Here is a 23,759-nt window from a genome sequence, read left to right on the forward strand (position 1 = left end):
ATTTTCGACCTATTCTTGCTGCTTACTTCTCTTAAATCTAGAATTTAGACTGCTGGAGCAACGAATGAATTGGTACATTCTTGTGCAACACTGTGGCAATTGGTTGATCCTTTTTGTAAATCTAGATTCAATCCATGTACGCCTAGTTCAAGTGTGAGACTAGCGAGCTCTTCACCTTTCTAACCCACTGAAATACACTGTAACTAGGAGCTTTTACTACTATGCTTTGTTGTAGAGCAGAGCGTGTCAAGAGAGATAGCGGCTTTGAGGGTTCAATAGTGACTTTATCTCTTTCTAATTCGCCACGTGCGTTACAGAATACACAAGTCTCAAAGAGTTAATGAAACCCTCGGTTATCGATGGCCCCTCATAAAATTCACTCAACTATACATAGAGAGGCTGATTATAAAAGACCTAACTTTGGCGTGACGATTATAATCCAAGTAACTCTGCGGGCCCGGATGATAAAACAATTATCTTCTATGCTCACACACAGGTGTCATAACTGTTTTATCATCGGCGTCCGAGGAGTTGAATCATGATGATCACGCCAGAATTAGGTCTTTTATAATCAGCCTCTCTAAAGTTAAGTGAATTTTGTTAGGGGTCATCGATATAAGATGCTTCGTAATCTATACAGAAGCTAATCAATTGGGTTTCGAACTGGGGTTCAACTTTTAATTTCAAATCAGACTTTCTGTAACGCATAATCACCGCCAACTTTGATCTAACGTACTTTTTCGGTGGATGGATTTGAGACAGGGACTTATTTTCGTAGGTGACTATGAGTTGAGAGCGGGGATGATTCAAGGTCACTCTAGAGTGGCACGCTCGGGTAGGGCTTGTGTGAGTTCCATGTAAAGTACATATACATACATTTCATTATTCTAATCTTACAATAGCGACGGCGGGAGGATAATGTCGCGTAAAAGAGACCGTTTAAAACGCTTCCGACTTTCAAATCTACAGTACATTTTACACATTATGCGATACGATGATGTTACGTATGCTTTCAGTTGATATTTATAAACTGACTTATCGTTTGAAAACAGAAATCATTTGTAATATCGTTCGAGCGCGTTGTTTTTCTTTGTGTGATTGTTATGTGAAAATCATATGCCTCCTACATGTTTCTCTCTAGCCTAGCATGCTGTATTCGATTATTGAATTAGCTACCATGTAGTATAATGAATGAAAGTGTCAGTCAATTATCAGTTTTCCAACCACATTGTTCGTGTATGTTTGTACATTGAGGTCATGTAGTACTCTTACCCTTACCAATCGAGCAAACTTACCCTTTTTCTTCCTATGTTAAGTAAACAAACCACCGAAAAGGGTTCAGAGATGGATTACGGACGATCTGTGGGCATGGGCTCTGCGAAGGTCGATATTGCGTATGAGTTACTGAATTGTTATTATAAAGAGTTTTCCGAAAAATTGATCAATATTATTACAAAATAGTTGGGACAGGTGACTTTTTGTCAGAAAAGTGAAAAAACAATGAGTTTGAAAAAAAGTAACCCGAAGAAACAGAATTGACGCTCTATGTGTCCTGTAACACCTTCGCCGTTCTGTGACACGATTTCAAGAAACTACTTGATTATAATCATAAAAAGTTGTAAAAAATAATCTGATACTGTATAAGTACAGGTAGAACATTAAAAGCTTACCTAGCGTTCATCATTTATTTGAGATCTATAAAATTTAGGTAGCCTAGAACATAAGTCTTATCACCTACAGAACCTCCATAAGCCGTACTTGACAGCTTACGGTCATGTAGTACTTCTACCCTTACCGACCGAGCAGACTCACCCCTTTTCTTCTTACATTAAATAAACACTCGAACGGGAAGGGTTCAAATTTCGACGATGTATCGTTTTTTTTGTAATGAAATTTAGGAAAGTTATTCTGATTCCGGAAATCGTCAAAAAAATTTTGTAATTTTTTAAGGGGATCCCCAAGCTTCATTTCTAGCTATACAAAGCAGCGATATCTCAGAGCTGAAACTTTTATAATATGGGGTATTTTTTTTTATGCAGAATTCAACTATCAAAAAATAAAAAATGAAACAATTGTGGTAAGGTCTGTTTAATTTATTTTTCACCGAAACAAATGAGATATCGCAAAATCCATACGTTTCATTTTTCGAAATCAAATTTGCAACATGCACAAATTTTTTCAGATTTTTAAATTGATTTTTGGGATTTTTGATGTACTTCTTACGAAAAAAAAAATATTATTTTCCCTTCAAAATATTGTCTTTTTGCTCGATATCAACGGCACACGAATGTTCCATTCTGTATTTATCATTTTTGCTCCTATGATAGTAGAATATTATCAGTACCCCCATGCATATATGTATATACTTCCGAACGACTGCTTCCTACACCGTCTGATAGCTACTTACTACATTTATATTGAATGATTTCACCGAAACTCGAACTTTACTGTGAAATTCACATCATGCTCTTGTGGATGGATTCAAATAGTAACGTATGTATTTTATTATTTGCCCAAAATTTCGGCAGCATAAAAATAATCAAATTTTTCGCATGTATGAGAGATTCTGCATGGACTCAACCACTTTTTTCGACCCTGACTAATATTTCTGATGATTGGCTAGATTTTAGTACAGCAGAACCTTGACTATTACAGTCTCTATGAGCCTATGAGTTGGATTAGCGAAAGTTCAGATAATGGAACGGTAGGTAATGTTCAGTTAAATAAAACGATACTATTTGATAAAGAATACTATAACCATAACGCGTATATTTTTATAATTTTTACACACATAATATGTTGCTTCAATCACAGCACATCATTTCAACTACTTTTACGAGTGAAGTTTAACTTCAAACATGGTTAATTTTAATGTAAGACTGTAAATGGACCTTTTCCGATATGTTTTTTTCTAACAACGTGTTTATTTATTTCAAAATTTTGTCCCTTCGTGCGGATAGCAAAGCATTTGGATATAAAGTAAACCGTGGTTCGGATAACGGATTTTCGGATAATCCAGCCTATACTGTAATTACTTTAGGGTAAATTCTGTGACTATTTTGGTAATGTTCTATCCACCTATTACAAAATTGCATTTTGTTTTCATTATTGATAGATCTAGAATGGGATAAGTCCCACAAACAATGATCTACAAAAAACACATTCATAAAGGTTTGAATGGATCGAAATACATTTTTTCTTCTAATTCAAATGTCTATTTAATTGAAATCCATTTTATTCGATCAATAATAGCCACCTTTTAATTTCCTGCCAATCCTACGTAATATTGAGGGACGTGTTTGAAATCTATGAGAATTTCCACGTGAAATTGGACAATACCATAGAAACGAATTTTTTATTTACGTAATTTTTTTAATTGAACCTGCCCATCGAAAGGAGCGTTTCTGATTTTTTCGGAATTCTCTATTTTAAATTGTACTCTAGTTACCATTTTATAAAAAATATGTTCCAAAACGAATAACGATCGTGAAAAAATTCGAAACACATTTTGTCTGTCTTGTCTCGTAGACACGTAATTTTTTTTTATAAATTACATCTCCCTAAGATCGCCGACTTCTTTCAATTCTCCATAAAAAAAAAATTGGTTTCTGACGCAATGGTCATAGTTTATTTTTTATAGAAAAATATTCTGAAGAATATTCATTTTTTTTCACAAAATTCAAGCCAAGTATCATTATGTGCCGATCACTCGTTGCATCTATCATCCGTGATAAAAATTTCGGATAGGTGAATCGATCCGGTCTTTACAGGGATCAATTCGAACCCTATCCTCTTTGTTCGGTCTACATTTATATCTATTCGTGACTTATCCATATGCATAAGATCCCAATAGATCCCTATAAAAACCGGATCGATTCACCTATCCGACATTTTTACCCATTCTAAAAAAAAACATCTTTCATTAATGACTATGATAACTTAAAAACAATAATAACAATAGTATCGTGAGGCCGATAATAAAAATTTTATCATCAAGACGATAATAACAATAATATTTCTTCCGTATGAAGATAGCGCTGGATCGGTTCGCCGCTTATTAAGGGGCACACCTAGTGTGACAGCCTAAAAAAAAAGGCGATTTTTGGGAATTTAAAAAAAAAAAACTACTGTATCAATTATTTGAAAATTTTAAGGGTATATTTATACATATTTTAAGAATAGACAGTAAAATTTTTTAAGAAAAAAATTAAACATTTTTCGAGTTACACGCGATCTCCGACGGCGCTGAAAAAAAAAAAGGTCTTCCACTGCTGCAGTGATTCCGGCCTTCTCCGTGGATGAAACCTAAAAAAAAAATTCTTGTTAAACTAGAAGATATTGCCCGTACAATGACTTACGGTCGAAAAAAAAATCAAAAATTGACAAAATGGCGGCATTTTTAGAAAAAAAAGTTGAATTTTACCCAAAATTTTGGTCGTTTTTGACCTGCCAAAATTCGATTTTTGATCAGATCAAAAAACTGGTAGGTCATTGTACGGACAATATCTTCTGGCTTAACAAGAATTTTTTTTTCTAGGTTTCATCCACGGAGAAGGCCAGAATCACTGGAGCAGTGGAGGACCTTTTTTTTTCAGCGCCGTCGGAGATCGCGTGTAACTCGAAAAATGTTTAATTTTTTTCTTCAAAAATTTTACCGTGTATTCTTCAAATATGTATAAATATACCCTTAAAATTTTTAAATAATTGATGGAGTAGTTTCTTTTTTTTTAAATTCCCAAAAACCGCCTTTTTTTTAGGCTGTCACACTAGGTGTGCTCCTTAATGCTGCACCCGCGCAAGGAATACCTAATTTAAAATTGACAAAATTGACATTTATTGCCTGCACACAGGCGGTTGACAATCCCGTATGATGCATTACAGACGAAAAGACCTACGGTGTGACCTTTGTACGGAAAAACTGACAAGTATGAATTTTTTAGTGGTCAACCTATACATTAATTTAGAATTTTGAGCAGTGTATACTGTACAGGTAGTAATCTACTAATAGTTTTCTATTTATTCGGGTTCTGTTACAAACTAACCATGGATATTACATTAATAACTCTTACGCAGACGATTAGATATGTACGTAATTTCTTGATGTCCGGAAAATCCATTTCTTCATAATGTATCGTATTAAAAACTACAATACATACAAAACATTGACGCGCAAAGTGGGCAAACTTGGCTGAAACTTTGTAAAAAAATCAACACTTTCCAGGATATTTTTCAGAAGAAAGTAAAACATGATAAACAAGTTCGTGATTTTATGAAAATCGATGGTTTAAGACAAAGAAAACGTGTTTTGAATTTTGTCGACGTGTATTTTCGTTTTCGAGTAGTATTTATTTCAAAAGTTAAAACAGGGAAGTTTTCGTAATCGATATTTTGCATTCAGTGAATTCGTCGATTTTTCGTTCTTTCTCGAGACAACCCACAACCACAATCATAATCATTTGCCCTATCATTTGTAAATGTTTGTGGATACTTCATAACTTAGAAAAAGTAAGAATTCCAACATTTGAGTTTCACAAGCGACCATTTCGATAGCCACATGTTCACGAACTAAAATGAAGTTTGGTTTTTTTCAGGTTATCAGAAGTCATAATAAAGAAAACATCCTTCGCGGTGACCACAGGTGCTCGATTGAAACGAATTCAATTTTTGTTTGATCGAATGATTCAATAAAATATTTATTTTCAACAAAATTGCCGTAGTCCAAAGTGATCGTTAAAATATCGGCGAGAAAAACTCTCCATTTTCGTTGATGTGAAAAAAAAAAAAATTGTGCATCGAAAAAATAAATTTCTTCGATTAAGCAATGCCTTTCGATATGTAAGAGATGCTTGTAAAATTTCAAGTTGATCGGTGCAGCGATATTTGACATATCGTGGTCATCGATTTTGAAAAAATTATTATAAAAAAAAAGAGTTTAAAGGCTTAGGTCGGATTTATACGTGGATAAATAGTATATTACGTAGCGAGGGCGTAAATGGCGGTTTTACACCCGAAGGCTGCGCTGATCACACGCCGGTGTAAATAGTCTGATATTCGATAATTACGGGTGCGTAAAACATACGCGCGTGTTTCATACGATATTTTTTGCAATATTGTGCGAAAAATTCAAAATACAGGTTATTTATGACGAGTAAATATATAAAGAGGCAAATAAATTTTAGTAGATTAATAATCAAATTATAAAAATTACAAAAATTAACAAATTTATGCAAAACAGTTGTTTGTCGAGTTAGTGATGTGTTTATACAAAATTAATTCAAAAACAAAATGACTCTCGTGCAGAATGTAATATATAACTGACGTCATATCCTCTACTAGGTGAACAGACAAAGCCACGTACGAAACTTGTACGAAAATATATTTCCACAATGGTATAAGTATTATATTTTTGGATTCGATACGAGATCATATTGAAATATATTATCGATACGAAAACCAAAATAACGTCCAACATAATTCGATGCTTATATATATATCTTCCAATTGGATCGTTTTTTCGGTAACTGTGACAACGGTAGTTTGTCTTTTTGATTTTTTCGTGAGATTTTCATCAGAGTCTCCATCAATCGCATCTGTTAGGTGTTTTCCAATTTTTCTTATGTTATACATGGAATTTTCGATGTAACATTCGGCTATCTGAATGGATTACGATCCACCACGTCTACGAATCTACGAGCAGAGTGACCGAGGAACGCCTAAAACTGTGTCCTGTATACAATTCAGGATTTTTTAACTCTAACCATGTAGCAATTCTCTTTGCCATACCTCTGATTAAATTCTTCCCCATTGATTTATTACAGCAGTTGCCGTTGCGGTAATCGAAGAAAAGTTTTGTTATTGGTATGTGTTTCGGTCTTAATAGTATTTAGTAGGTGAAGATCTTGTAGTACTGTGTGAAAAAAGTAACTTACTTCGCTTGCGTACCAAAATATTTCTCTCAAATACTGGCGTAGTTGGCTCAACGAAATACTTTCAAGGGGTTACCTCAGTCGATTTCGACGTTGTCGTATACATCTCGAATTATGTAAACCAAATTATCTCAATCGTAAAAAAAGGCACAACAGTCCCACTGTACACGCGATTCTGAACAAAATATCGATAGCCACTGAGCAAAAACAATCAAACAGGACTGGATTGAATCATTAAAACTTAAACGATTAATCGATTATTTCGTATTTGTTGAAACGGTGCATATGAAACCAAAATCCGTAAATTTCATGTAGTTTTAATAGCGATAAAGTTTTTTGATAATTTATAGTTTTATTCAAAATTTTTCTTCAATATCAGGTGAAAAGATTGATTTATCTTTCATTTGTTGAAGCAGGTAGGTACTTAGCAAGTAAGGCAGTGATAATAATCGATACTTTAATCACATACATGCAACAGCCTACCTAAATCGTGAAACACGAATCGAAGAATTTGAATATCGTAAATCACAAGCAATTAACTTGATCAGTCGCTTCAAATTTTTTGATGTCTGAATCATCTATCCATTCATCGTAATATAGCATATCCAAAATCATAATACTCAGAAAAAGTAGAGCGTGAATTGCTAAGGCCCAAGCGATCACCAGTCCCGCGTTCCTCGGAGCAAATCGAGAATTGCTGTTTTTGAGCAATATTTTTTACTCTGTGCCGTAGTAAATTTTGATTGGCATTGACTCATTCCTTTCTTGATTCGTAGATGTGAGAAAAAACACAAAATGGAAATGGTGGATACAAAATTTTCGAAAAACTTACAGACAGCACCTTTAGAGTAGACTCACGCTCAATCCAAGACTGAGCATTCGTAGTAAAAATATTAAGGATTTGTTTAACAGTAAGAAAAGTGCAAGTAATTGTAGAAAATGCATTTTTCCGCACGACGTTGTACTACTTTGATATTAAGATCAATACATTTTCTGTAAGATTTATTGATGACTTGTAGGCTATAAGGTTCATCTAATGAGCTCGACCACCATAGAATCCTGTGTCAAGAAAACCTATTAGGTCTCATGGCAAAAGTTTGATTACCGCCGCTTTGTTATTTACAGCTGGTGTGTTCGGCTAGAAGTTCAATATAAATTTAAAAACCTGTGCTTCAAAGTAAAAATCAAATTTTTCATCGTCAATTTGAACTGACGAAGGCATAGAATATGTACCAAAAGAATTTAGAGACAGAAGCTGCTTGTGATATACGAAGATCAGTTCCAATCATGTGGGTTACATTTGAGATTTCCATTCTGAAGTCTCCGACAGACAAGCATGCTAGATCAGCTTACCTCTCAACGTCTGGTTCTATTGAATCTGTACGGTTTTTAGTCGATGTACACATGTGGACAGTGATCCGTGGATGGCTAATTTTTTAGCCAAAATGATTAGGTTGGCAAGGTTGGCAAGGGAGTCAGCTCGCAGCGCCTCCGCCGGCCGGTTGCAAACCCATTTCATTTTTGTACGGTGCGGGCGAGTTGCGCGTGGCTCTGCGGGTGGATTCTGTATTGCGAGACGAAGGGAAAGGGCCATTTGAATCGAGTGATATTCGTTTTGATTCAACTAAATCTTGTAGTCAAATGCGGCGAACTCAAAAACTTACCTAATTCAACAAAATACTTTTGTCGGACGAAACACTCGTGATATTTTATCATATCAAAATAAATTGAGTTTGTTTTAATTCATGTTTTATTAAGTCAAATAGTTCAATGGTTGAAACAGATAATGACATTTGATGTTACAAGAATATTTTGCACTGACTGAACATTAGAGTTACACAAGAGCACAAAACGTATTCTTCGAATTATATCGTTTATAATTCTGTTTACTTCAAATTTTGTGGGGTTTGTCCGATATTTCATGGGTAAAACCCGAAAACTTATTGTTGTATATGCATAAGAATAAGTTGTACATGCGTCAACAGTTTTTTTTCTTACTTGTAATCAATATCAATTTTGATAACTCGGACTTGGTATTGTACTTTCTTCGTTCGTAATAGGTCTGATTAAAAATTTACCGTACGTCATCCGTATCTGATTTCCTGGACGACTACCCGTTTATAGTATTAGTATACTATGTTTACAATGAATATATTTTCTACATGGTTCAAAGCATGTCGTATTTTTTTTACCTCATAAACAAAGTAATGCAACTGCCTCAACCTGTTACGCCAAACAAGCTCCAGTTAGATCAACAAAGTATGGCATTCAATCGATGTAAATTTTTTGTTGGCGAGATTCATGTACTTATTTTATTTGAAGTACCTAATTATTTCTATCATCGAACATGCGACTTGGAGGAAAAAAAAAATAAACGTCAAACGAAATGATATTTAGTTCACTCAATCCTAGAAACACATCAAAAGGTTCGCTCGAATCACTCAATCGCGACAAGATAGGCTTTTGTTAAGTCAAGGAATTCGCTTCACCAAATCGTCTTGACAAACTAACTGAATCGGAATTGTTGAAGTCATCGTATTTGCAATAAATAAGGGATACTAGATTGAAGTAAATGGACTCCAAAAAAATCTATTTTGTTGTTCCAAGAATTCCTTTTCCTCCGTGCAACGTTAGCGACTCGGCCGAAAAATTAACCGTCCACGAATCACTGTCCACATGTGTGCCTGAAATTTCGATCGATCAAGCTTCATCAGAAACTCGAATAAGTATCTTCCGATGTTCGGAGAGTCTGCGATTCAGGAAAATTCATAGTATGGAACAATGTTCAATTAAATAAGGAAGGTAAAATTTTCAATGGTAATTGATCCGTTACATTATGTATATCGAATATCCTATACCCATGCATTTCGTATATTAGCTGGAGTTTGCTCATAAATACTTGATTTTCCTCGGCCATCAATCGGTGAAAAGAAGTTCCACCGTCCAGAGTTTAGCTTTCAGACAATCCTCTATACAAACCTCTCCCATAGAGCTACATCTGCGATGAAGTTCCTTCTTACTTCCATTCGGATAATTTCGGACTCAGGAAGAGTGATCAAAGTTCTTCTCAACGTTAAAGTGAACTTGATTTCAACAGAATTTTCCGCCAGATTGTCCTACATGTAATCATTACACATAGATATTAATATGCTGGTTACGGTTCCTTCAAATAGTCAATGTTATTTCAAATCTATTACAAACAATAAATATTCACTTCAATCTTTATATCCCGTTTCTAGGATACAGTTCACAAGTATCTAATTATTCTAAGCACTGTTAGAGAATGTTCAAGGTGTAATATGCTCGACGATATGGCGAGAATCTTAACTCCGGTAACCTAGCTTTATGAAGTCGAATAAAACTCATACAGCTAGATAACCAAAGAAAATGTCCGAGCCAAAATCTCCGTTGATTTGCACTGCAACAAGCGCTACAGCACATGACGAAACTCACGAGCGACTTGTTTCCCGAGCAATTACAGGCGAGGTATCCATAGTAGTATAGAAGTTCTTTCCACTTGTCCACTGCACTGATTATTCCAATAAATAATCTATGAAAAAAAATTAAAAAATGACCAATGAAACTGTTCGATACATAAATAAATTCAGATATTTGCGTATACATTATTACACCAGCACTGCACGTATACATACCGATATGTTATATCATTGAAATCTGTAACGGTTCATCGTCTATTACACCAGGCGTTCGAATTAGAATTTACAAATCGATTGACCTGGTCATTTTGTTCAACAGTAATATGGTATCATCCTTTGAATCGAAGGGTTACTTTCAGTATGAAACCCAACACAAAATGACATTTTTTTGTGAATAGGCTGATTTAAATGCACACGAGAAACGTGCAAGCACCTTAAAAGTAGTGAACCGGCCAACCATTGACATTTCGGAGTGAAAGTAGCTCAAACTACTTGGCAATACTATGTATAGTAATAACGATGATAATGGTAATGGTCATGCAAATTAAAGGTTGTTAGAATGTTGTTGGAGGCGATCGTTGAAAAATTTGATAAAATTTATTGTATAAATTAGATAGATCGGCGTGTATGTATACCATATTTGTATGTTGAACAATTCTCATTGGTATCTCAGAATATGGGTATAAGCATTAGACGTATAATTTCTCTTCGCAACATGTACTATAAATTGATAAAACACTTACATTTATATTCAAGTTTGATATTTCTCGTAATACATTCGATCTGACTACTCATTGTCGACGAGAATTATTGTAACATCTTTTCACAAACAATAAATGACTAAGATGATTAGTTAATAACACCAAAAATTGCACTTAGTCGATGGATATTAATACATAGATAGTGAAACCGTTGGGAATATGTAATCTTAGAATCACCTTTCAATAGTGTATCAAGAAGGCCTAAGGCATAAGGCATAAGGCTACAAGCCACGAGTCATTTCGATGCGGACAGGCTCTTTCGCAACGGCGTCAATTTCCATTTGGAGAAAGTTGCGATCCTGACGTATCTACTTTATACGTTACACACGCGCGTACAGTCGTATGTTCGATTGAATTTTCAAATCGCTTAATTTTCTCTTTGTACACTTCTAAACTCTTGATATGATTGCAAAACAATGAATAAGTTAAAACATGTGACAAATGTAAGGTTGAAGTTAATGCCGTTAACATAACAAAATGTTCGATATTTCGACTATTGAATCTTTAGGGCATGTAGTAAAAAAGACTAGTGAATTGTGCATCAAGGAGGTAAAATAGGTCTTTTTACGCCGAGCGTAAGTTTGCAATATACAATGTAGTAGTTAAATACGCAAGGCGAAAAAGCACTGCCTCCGCGGTGCACGCGATACTTTACGTAACAAAAGTGTGTTTTACAAGCTTACTTTTATAGTAGATTGCAAAAAGAGCACTTTTCAGTACGAGCACGTAAAAGTGCACTTTTACGTACTCCGATACTCGTTTTTTTGTACTGTCGCTCGAACGATTACTTTACGTACGGAACGTAGGCAAACAAGACGCGTAAATCTTACTACTAGTGGTGCATAAATAATATTCAAATAACACACCTTTAGCGAATTGTTTATGACCCTATTGATCTTCAATAGTTGCAGTGTCTAAACATTTTTTCTATGTATTTAACTTACAATGTTAGAAACTTAAATGATGAACTTTATTGTTTGATAGTCTTTGAATCTGCTCAACTTCCACCTCATTCCATGGTTCGAACTATTAACGGAATGTTTGAATTATAGCAATTTTTAAATTCAAACTGGATATCGAACTATAGTCGCGCTATTTACCGATTGTCGATAAGGTCAGTGTCCCAATTATTAACCTTTTTTGGTTGTATCTGTTTGATCCTTAATTCTAAAATCACCATTAAATAAATTTATAGTGTTTTACCCTCTAGCAATTGGTTTAAGTCATCGAAAAATTCACAATTTGTGCCGTTAATTTATAATTTTGGAAAATGAAAGGTTGAATAATTAGGTTTCACGTATCAATAACTGGTATGTACGCTTACCGAAGCTTTTGGCGTTTTTTTTTTTATCCATACAGTGCGGATTTGTGACTTGCGCGAATGAATCAAACCAACACTTTCGTCTACATTGATAACGAAGAAAAGATATAATAAATTGTGGTTCAGTTTTCTAACCGCAGTCAAGATTGCACTCGTGGCGCACTTGCCTCTCTTTATTACTCCCTATGTCTATATCTTTGTTCAGTCGAGACCTCGTTGAATGATAATTACATCCTTAGACAGCTTGATCTACAGTTCGAAGAAAGTTTCTCTTTATAACAGCGGTAAACCAAATTGTCTTTGTAAAATAAATTTATTACCTAGAACACGCGGAGTTTGGCATTTTACGTTGTGGAGCACAGAGTAGCTGAGGCATAACTAATTGTGCTGACATTTATATTTTAATTCATGTTTCCTTTCTCTGATACCTGGTCTACTACTTGACTGGTTTTGTGTTTTCTTTACTCATGTAGATAAATCGAAGTTCAAATGCTTAATCATTGGCAATAACCTGACCAGTAGAGGAAATCGCTGTTAGGGATAAGTTTTAAAATCTGCAAAGCGAGGAACCCTGAAATCGTTTTTCCTCGAGTAGGTGAATCTGATCAATTGGTAGTCACACTAATAAGAATAGATTCCCAGGACCAACTGTAATCTGCAAATTTATCGTAACTTGAACAGTCTATCGATACGTTCGAACCATAATCATTCCGTCTTCTCGACCTGTGCATCGAGACCGTTGAAATCTCATTTCGATACTTTTAGTTACAAAAAAAAAAACCAATATTTGCGTAACATTCTCTTCCTTCAGGTGTAAATTAATTGTGTGGTAACTGCTATTGTAAGGATTCAGTGGAATTTTGCACATTCGAGTTTCAGAGCTCTATGGCTTGTCGGCCTAGCCATAAGAAAAAATTTTATGATTCCATAATGACATATTAGGAAATTTGACATAGAAGCTCTGTAAGACGAAATTTTATACGTATTTTGCTAGAATTAAAAAATAATGCACGCCCTTCTACAGGCAATACGTAGCTGTCAGATTTTTTTTCGAAGAGTAGGTTATTTCGTTAGTTACACTTCCATGATTCTAAATTATTAAATAAATTCGGAAGCTCAAGGTCATAACGTTAACATGACTGTACACATTCGTACAGACGTGTATAACTAATATAGACGACAAGGAATGAAAAATAAAATTCCCAAAATAATATTAGTTTCCAGGGATTGCGATTGTAAAATTGGTACATTTAGATTTTTATTCGATTTGTATTGTACGGTCGATTGTACTTCGCAGATATCCTAAATTTGCAAAAATGGGTTTTTGTAATATTTTCCTACGCCGTCGTTATCAACTTTAACCTCATAAAAATGATGTTACACTCATCTGGACAAGTGAAGTAATCGGACTGAAGGAACATAAAAAAAGACCTACTATCGGAAGTGCGTAATTTTCAAATTTTTGCCAAATGCTATCACGGTCTTCTGGTCAAATGCTTTTGAATTTCTCGTTTTATGGAGGTTCATTTTGAAGTACACATAACTCATACGCCTACATAGTAGCAAGTTTGTCAGGGATTTAAAACGACTGGTTATGTTATTCTGGTCCCTTATGGCCTTGGATCACGGAAATGAACACGTCTGTGCCTTAGATATAGTTAAAATGTATAATAACAGAAATATACATTTGAATAGTTCACATCAGCGCTAATAGGTAGTGCTGCGCCGTCTACGGCCATTGACTAAAAATTGCTAAAGACGGTCAGCCTTGGGTATTTTCTTGAAGCAAGCGAAAGGGCGTGACGGCAATTCCAGTACCTGACGTATATTTACCGACTCGGTCACAGGATTACAATGCTAATCAAATCGGTGATGGTAGAGAATTTCTGCAGCCATGCTCCCCGCATCGCTCCTCGCAAACCTGCACTGAGCTTTAAATTAGGGTCTCATTTAACCATATATGTAAATATGCATTTAACTGGTTATCTCTAGCAATCTTTAGTCAATGTTCCAATATATCCTAACCTCTTTGCTCGCTAATTGTAAGGACTAAATATCCATCATACAATTAATCGCGGATCTATGAAATAGATCAACTAATCACAGTAGCGTTAATATACGAGAATAATGCACTAATACGGTTGTGATTTTGGGAAAAGTATTTGATTGTATATTGTCTCCAATGTGTCACATTTCTGTTCATGTGAAACTAATCGTATAATACCTACATTTTCCACTTTTTGCATCCTACCAGGCACATCGTAAATTTTTCAACATTATCGTTATATGCATATGTTCATTGATGCAGACGCACATTAAATGCATTATGAATGGAATGTTTACCGCTATCTACCAAAACGTAGTTGCATATCGCATACCAGCGAGACTCCGCGAAATAAATTTTCTCACGATGTTGAATACCGGAGCGGTAAAAGGGGCTTCATTCTCATTACCATACTTTCATATTTTGTCTTTTTAATCATGCTCCAATTCTACTGTTGAGATTTTACCAACATATCACCTACATTCCGTTAGTAGTACCGACCAAGCACTATAATATCGAGTATACTTTACATGTGATGTTGGTATTTTCTTTCTCTTCGCATTGTCAGTAAACAGAAGCTAGGTGAAAACATTTAAAAAAATAAATCGGTGTGTGGAATGCATCACAGAATTCAGAAAGTCCGTGTTTGTCCTACAGCCTGGTATACCGATCTATACGTAAATCGTAACCGCCAATAATATATAGCGTATAGATAATACTTAGCAGCAAAATGCGTTGGTGCGACGTTTACGTGGACTGCTCAAATGTTCAAGGCATATAGAGATTTAAAATTAGCGGAGTTGAAAAAGATTAACGGTTTCCATATTGCAAGGCTATACTTTAGGTACTCGGTACGCACGCATACGAGTACATACCCGAGCCTACGCAGATACTTCCAACTTTTATATAACACTTACCGAAAATACCGAATTAAAGAGGCTCCTCAGCGCTCCGAACTGGGAAAGTAAGGGGGAGAATTCTTAAGCGCTCGCGTCTTTTCCTGGAAGCTGCACTACGCCCCACAGAATTTATAAACTGACGCTGTCGCCTGTAGTTTGGTTTATCGTTTGAGAATCTTACAGCCAACGTATTTCAAATTTTTCAGATACATCATTAATTATGTCTTTCGTGTATTAGATACTTTTCTGCTCACTTTTTAAACGTTTCATCATACTGTCATCCATGTTACAAGTCCAATTTTATTTTTAAAAGCTTATAACTTTGAAAATCACTTTATTCAAAACAATAGGGATAAATCTATTGATATTTTTTTCAGTAAACGCGTTTTCATTTACTAAACAATTGATGGTATTTTTCAACAAGCTTCAATTGATCGTATCGTTTGAATGAAATCTCAGCCGAAAACGCGCACGCATTATACTTATCCGCACAGTATGAAATCGCTTCTTTAGTTCTAATGTTGGACTCGACGGCGCTGTAGGTACCTTACAGCGCAGACTTCTCACTTTACCCGGATCTTTTCCGCAGAGTTACAGTGAAGGTAGATATATGTATACATATATGTACGTAAAGCTAACGGATAGGTATGATTATATCACCTTTCACAATCTAGCGCGACGTCATTCTCTTCTTCTTCTTCTCCTTTTTTTCTTTTCCTTCTTCGTCGCATATTCGACAAATTTCGCCATCAAAGCAGCTACATCAACGCGCGGCAATTATGCGTTAGGCCATATTTTCTATCTATATTATAAGTATACTACCTGCAACGGTACAGCAACACATAATTTCAAATTATTACAAATTTTCACAAGCTTATTGTTAAACTCATAATCAATAATGAGATAGGTACCTATACATATGTAACTATTGCACAGGGATACCTATGAAAGTTGTAACGATCTACTTTGTGCATTTGTATTGCAAATAATGAGGCTGAAGTTAGTAACGGTGACGTAACGAACGGTTGAAATAAAACTTTGTATTGTTAGCTTGCAACTTTAAAATAACTTTAGAGTTGAATTTATGAAATATCTGCTTGCTGACGTTTGCACTTATGCTTTACCGACTTTCAAAAAATTCTGTAATTGCGAACGAAGGAGTTTCATGAAAAATGCATCCTTACAATATCTTTATAAACTTTAACTTTATTGCAAATAAACCTCGATTACTCTGAATTCAGTGGAACAGGATAACGAAAACGTGTCTAGCGGATATATACATTCAACGTACATTGTATGTAGATGATTCGCAGATAAAGAATATTGTACCTGCGAGAAGATCGTCGCGGACGGATAGAGGCCTTGGAATTTGATGATGCAGTGGCAGGTTCTCTGCGCAAGGAATTACATACCTGTTCCCGTATTTCGTCAAACGTTGCCAGAGATAATGATCAACTTTCGGCATTGTTTCTTATACAGTAATAAAACTACCCCGAGACATTACGAAGGTGTAAAATCTGTGCAAATAAATAAGCAAAAGACAGAGATAACACCGATTCAAGTTGGATATATAATAATATATATGAAGGAGACGAGAACGCGAAAAGTAACAGAAAGAAGAAAAGAGCGACGAGGTAGAGAAAGAGCGAGAGAGAGAGAGTGTGTGTGTAAAGAGGGGGAGGGACAGAGAGAGAGAGAGTGAGAGAGAGAGAGCGGGAAAGAGAATGAGAGAGAGTAGGACAGAGACAGTGGTAGAAAGGGAGAGAGAAACAGGTAGGTGCAGAAAGTGGAAAGAACACGATCAAGAAACAGAGAACGGAGAAGCACACCTTGAGAACAGTCCGCCCGCGACAAGTTCACTCCCGCACTCACTGAGGCACTGGCCCCGCGCCGTGGTTCTTGGGCCACACACACCTTTCGTATTCCTCCTGCCCCTGACCCCCGACGCGGCCGTCGGTCATTCCGCTTTCCGATTGGTCCGTTCAAATCTTTGTCGCGTGACGTCATCGGTTCGAGCGTACGTACCTATCGTCGTTTCTCTCCCCCCACACCTTTGCACCGTACCAACTTCCCCCTTCTTTATACCTTAGGCGGCACGTATTGCACAGCTCTACCTCTCGCTGGGAGGAAGTAGAGAGAGAAGGAGGGAGAAAGAAAGAGAGTGAGAGGGAGTGGGGCGGCTGAGAGAGAGGGAAGAAGAGCGAAAGAGAGAATCGTCTTAACTGCCTTGCTGTATTCTCTGCACACATACTTCATACATACGCATGCATGACGATTACTAGTTATATTTTTTATTGTAGATCATATATACGAATATCACTTTGAGTTGATCGGGAGAGGAGTGAGCTAGTCTAGCTAGGGGTGAGTGTTCGTGCAGAGTGTAGAGCGAGAAACCCGGATCGGACTACCTGGGTGGGGTAGGTAACCTTATGTCTACTATACCTGGTAGTATGCACGGCCGGCTGAGAAGACGCGGGACTCGAGTTAAGCCGGGTGTAACAACGATGCGACCGAGGACTGAGGACTGAAGAGGCTGAGCGGCGGGGCCTCGGCAGGTAAAGAGACGAGAGCATGAGGAGCAGAAAAGGAAGAGAAAAAAAAGTGGATGAAAAAAAGAAAATCGAAAACCGGCCACGAGAGCAATGAGCAAGAGAGAAAGATTCGAGGGGCGAAGGAGAAAAGGAAAAAACACATTCCAACGGTTGCTGCTGGCTGCATGGAGTCGCCCTGAGCCCATAACGATTCACATGCCTTTCGAGCGAATCTTTACTCTCTTCTCTCCTCTACCCTTCCCTTCTTTTCTCTACTCCTTCTTCTCTTCTCTTCTCTTGTCTTTACTGCACTCCCCTTCTTTTTTCTCTTCTCTCACGACCCTGCAGTCAGGCGGTAGGCAGTGTAAGTAGTCTGCACATACTCGAATACTCATACGTGTATCCAGCTTTGGGACACCACTGGCATAACTATGTGCCGGGAGACCTGAGCAGGGGAAGTATAATTATTTTGAATAACCCTAACTGCAGGGCATGGACACCTGTGTCGATATATATCCACACAAGACTCAATCGAGTCTACGCTTTCGTCATAGAGAATATTTCAATTTTTCAACACAGAGTGAAGAACCTAATTAATCAAGCTATGCATCAACGTTTATGGTGGGTGAAATCCTATTCCTCAATCTCGATTTTATATAGTACTCTGTTATTCGTTCAACGGTTTGTAATCTGACGAAACTGCAAAAATCAAATTATTCCATGCACAGATCACATAGGGCTCTTTAGTATGTTGCAAATGACCTCTAGCATGAGTGGTTCATGCACCAAGAGTCATGACTGTTTGCAGCAAATTTACGGTGACTGCCAAATTCAGTTCAGCTGCTGATGACGCGATACAGGTCTCTGTATAAACGCCCTGGCACGAAACGATTTGGTATACCTGTACGAGATCTTTTACCTTATCTTACAGCATACTGATATGGAATTTTTCTCCGAATTTTATGACAATATCCTGCAATTTTTGCTGAAATTCATCAAAAAATTCTGTGAATTAGATCCACCGTCGTACAGAAAGATCGAGAAACTTCTGTGGCTGCTGCGAAAACTGGTGCGAGTAGATCGCTTTTATCGGGCTCGTTTTCTTATGTTAGTTGAGCCGGTACCTTGAACGTGGTGCTACTATTGAAAAGATGAAACAGAAGGAAGCAGAGAGTTTTTTGCCAAAGAGAGAACGTTTTACACTCACTCTCCATCTCTTTCTATTTCGTACGTCTACCTGTTAGCAACGCGGTATGACGGTGATGACATGAACTATTTGAATCGCCAATCAGCGCCCCCTCCCCCCATCCAGGGTCACTCTCGGACCTATCTATACGACCATAATCGGATCATTTCAGAGTTATCATTCATAAGGAACCGGTGAAGCGTGGAATTCCAAAACAACATTTCAGCGCTAATAATTATTTTGCAGCAAAATAAGCAACAATAGACTAAATAGAATACAAGAAATACTATTGAATATTAATCATGATACGCATATTCCTATACTAGCTAATTTAACTTACAATTATTTTCGATATCTCTATACTAGAGTCAGGTAAAAAATTCTGCTCGTTCTATGATCATAAAAAAGGCGGTCTTGGACACATGCACCAGCTAAATAACGTTTTTAGTTTAGTTCTCAATTATGAACATTAACGAAATTTCGGAAAAAGTAACTGATTGAAACTGTGAATTCTTGGGACCAGACGTTAGTTTATATTAAAATAAGGGCATAAAAGAAAAAAAATAACAAAACTCCATTGAAAAAATTATAATTTTAATGCATTCCAACGTCAATTGTAAAATCTTAAAACGGAGTTGACAAAAAAGGAGACGTATACAGGTGGTGAAAGTTTTCTATTGCAGTAGCACAATATATATATACATATTAATTATAAACATAGGCTGTGCGCAAAACTATAGTGAGCTAAGAAATTTTAAAGAACAGGAGTGATTAAGTAACGAATTACTGGAAAAATGATGTAGCTACGTTCCACTTGGCAAATTCTTCAATGCAATACTTTTATTGAAGTAAAGTACTGTTTCCTCGTGTTACCTGAGAATATTGAGCTCGTCGATGTACGCATAGGTATGACTTTGTCAAAGGTATTGATTACTTGACTCAAATCTATACAAAATATTGAATAAGCTCGACGAACGCTCTAAACTTTTGTAGGATAAAAATTGGGAAGGTACGATTCGCCTCACAGAATATGCGAGATTTACCAAAGAATTGGAATTTTCAGAGCTTGTAATAAATATTTGAGATAGATCGCGAATAATATTACTAACAATTTATTATTTCTAAAACGTTATATAGCAGCGATAGATTTAGACATTGTGAAGTACACATACAAAAAAACCAATTATCAAAGTCAAAGTGGACGAAAGGGTTTTTGGATCCGCTAATTATGAATCTGAGGTAAGATTTGCGAAATTCGAGATGGCGGATCCAAGATGGCGGACAAAATTTTAAAAAATCAACCGACTTATGCCAAATTTGATACGCGGGGGTTTTTGGAGTAGCTGATTACGAATCTGACAATAGATTAGCAACATTCAAGATGGTGGATCCAAGATAGCGACTATTATTTTCAAAATCCTAAATAAAAAATGAAACATGGCGCTTATTCTTCCTCTCAGCGTAACCCAGAACTAACAACGTGGACGTGGGGAAGAAGCTAGTTCCTTTTTTGTTTTTTTTATGATTTCTCATTTTTCCACTACAATGGAAAAAACGCAAAGAAAAGACAAAGTTCTGTGCGACAATAGCTCCAGGTATAAGTATTCAAGAGTTCATTTTTGATCGCGGGTTTGTATTCGCCACCTAGTGGTGGAGTATGGCATCATTCGCCATTTGCCTCGTGTAAAATTATATTATTTACGTACTCAGCGCACCGTAAAACATGGGTATATCAAATTTGATTATTGGGTTACTAGGGGCTTCGCCCCTGCGCGCTTCGCGTACCAACCCCACCTCGGCGCTACGCGCCTCACTATTTCCTTATACATTGTCTATTAGACAGGTGAATTCATTTATGCTGATTTGATGACAGGTCTGCAACTGTTGATCGGTTGTTTTAGATCAACCCGACATTGCTATTGGCTCCGTATGCAGGTCTGCTCAAATTGTTTTCGTAAACGAATCCACTCACATGTACAAAACTCTCGATGCCATGCAACCCCAATTGCATTCGGCGACTTATTATGCTATAGTTATTATTTTCAGATCTTTTTACATATATCTACGTATAGAGATATAGAGTCTACTGCGTCTGGTTTATAAGTACAAATAATTGATATCAATCCTTTTTTTTTCAAATAAATTTATTTTACATTTTTCACTTTAAATTTAGTTCGAAGTTGGCTTCGAATTTAATTGATTGATGAAAAATTTCGATCTTCTCCTTCGCTCGTCTGAGCTCAGAGTAGATTTAATTGTTTATTTGCGAGTTTCCCCAAAAACTTCTTTCGCCCGAGTCAGTTCCCGTTCCCATGAGGAAGAATCGAACATTTCTTTAGAGCTCCTCAGAACTATTCATAAGGTTCATGAGGATTGGTTGATAAAACAAACCTTTTCTTCTTTATCAGCTCCCATCTTGGTTATGATTGCAGAAGCTACGACTGATCAAGTTTTTGAAGATTTTTGTACTTCCTTGACATGCGGAGGTTAACCTATACTTGCTTTATGAAGGAATAAACTTAATTAAGTGAAAGACGAAAAAAAGTAAAATAGATTTTCTTTATTGGAATAACACAAAGATTACATGAAATTGTGTTTCAAAATTTGCTTTCCCGCAATCATTATTTTGTGCAACTGGTCTCCATTTTGTAGGTTCGAGGCGGGGTGACGCTTAGACGAAATCGGGTTTCGGTCCTCTTGCCTGGTTACACGAATATTTGTTGGATATTGTTCTATGGCTTATTTGGTTCTTCGCACTTACAATTTTATTTTCCTCTTTCTTTTGTGATACTTCCGACCATCCACCATCTTCATCGCCTTGTCTGCTGCTTGAAACTCCTCCTTTCTCCATTGCCATCGTAAATCCTGGCTGTCCTTTTGACTGTTTGGTGATATATTTAGATTTACTATCATTTGCTTGTTACTTTTCATACTTATTACTCACTATCTGAATTTTATTTTGGTTCTGCAAGACATCAAAGTGTCCACTGTCTCCGTCGCCGGTGAAGAGTAACGAGAATTGTCTTTCATCTTGGGATCCGATTCGGTTTGGATGAATTTATTCTCCGCGATACACGATTAAACATATCTTGAAAATGTCCGCAGCTGCAGCTAATTCTGCTTCTCCTCCGTAAATTCCATTTTTATTCATATGTGATTTGTAATCACCAGTTGACCTAATCACAGCACCGCTTGACTCATTACCTGTAATAAAACCCGCAAATGTAGACCAATTATCCACTATATTTGAAACGATATTCAGTCTCACCTCTGCGTGTCGATCTTGAGTGCCGTATACACAATACGCCAGCGCGCGAAAAAGACAATTCCCGTCGGGAATCATCTTGATAATCCTCGTTTGCATGTTTATTTTTTGCCTGTCAGAAACAGATACCTATAAAGATATTTGTCAAAGACTGTCATACACAGCCGATGACAGCTGTCAAAGGAAGTTTTGTTTGCTAGATGCTTTTTGTTTTGTTTTCGGGATCTCACCCCACCGCCAACTTCATGCGTATACTATTGTTATTATAATCTTTTTTACTTGTTCATTTGTTCAGAACTTTTTTATTAGATAGAGAGATTGGGTTTTGGGGTTATACAAAATTCAAAATTTTTTTTTCGAAAACACCGGCGTGTTAAAAAATTTTCAAAAAATACGTATACTAGTACTAAGTACAGAAACGATTTATTAAAATTTTCAAAGCTCTAGCTCGATTCCGTATATCAATAGCTGATTTTTTCCGGAATTGATTTTTTTTGATTGATTGTTTATAAGAATCAAAAAAAAAAAATAAGTCAGTTGGCCTAATTTTTCATAATGGTTACATTATTCAGGAATCTCAGAGTCTAAAAAATGCCTCAGTACAGGTTAAAGCCACGAAACATCGGGAAAATAAAAAAAAAACGAAAATATAATAGGTAGGAAGTATACTTCCCACTGCCCCTCAAAGGGTTAAGAGGAATTATTATGATTCTATGGATAAAGCGCAACTATAAATAAACAAAGTATTGAAAATGTCTGTTTTTACAGAATAAATATAATTAAAGGAAGGTTATATGAACTAGAACAGTGGAACTCGGTAACCTTAGAATTTAGGGGTGACTAGAAACGATTCCGAAGTAAAAATTGCAAATTCACAATAACGGATCCAATACGACGGACTGAACGTATAAAAATTGATCCTCTTCGTTCATATAAGATTGGCAATTTTGAATTTAAAAAGTTTCGCCGATCCGACCCCATTTTTCAAATCAGCTACCTCGAGAACCCTTATATACCTAGTTTCAAGAAATTTGACTGCAAGGAACAATGTACGCTTCAAAGAGTTATACATATATGGGTATATTTGAAAGAGATGTTTCCAAATTTTTATCGATCATTAGTAATAAATATTATTAATAATTGGTAAATATTTGGTAGTCTCAATTCCTTCCAATTGTAAGAGGGACCTTTCCGCAGTTGGTATAACGATGCAGAGAAAAGCGATGCGTCAGAGGGGATCCGAACTCACGCCCTTGGACTTCCGGCGGATGTTAGGCGTCCTTGCTTTGATATGTCTGGGCTCTTTCCCGTTCGTAATACCTTGAGGTATTCGCGACTATAAGCATTCGACACTGTGTGCAGGTGACTCTGGTAATTGACATCAAGGTG

This window comes from Neodiprion pinetum, chromosome 7, assembly GCF_021155775.2.
Source record: "Neodiprion pinetum isolate iyNeoPine1 chromosome 7, iyNeoPine1.2, whole genome shotgun sequence".
Classification (NCBI taxonomy): domain Eukaryota; kingdom Metazoa; phylum Arthropoda; class Insecta; order Hymenoptera; family Diprionidae; genus Neodiprion; species Neodiprion pinetum.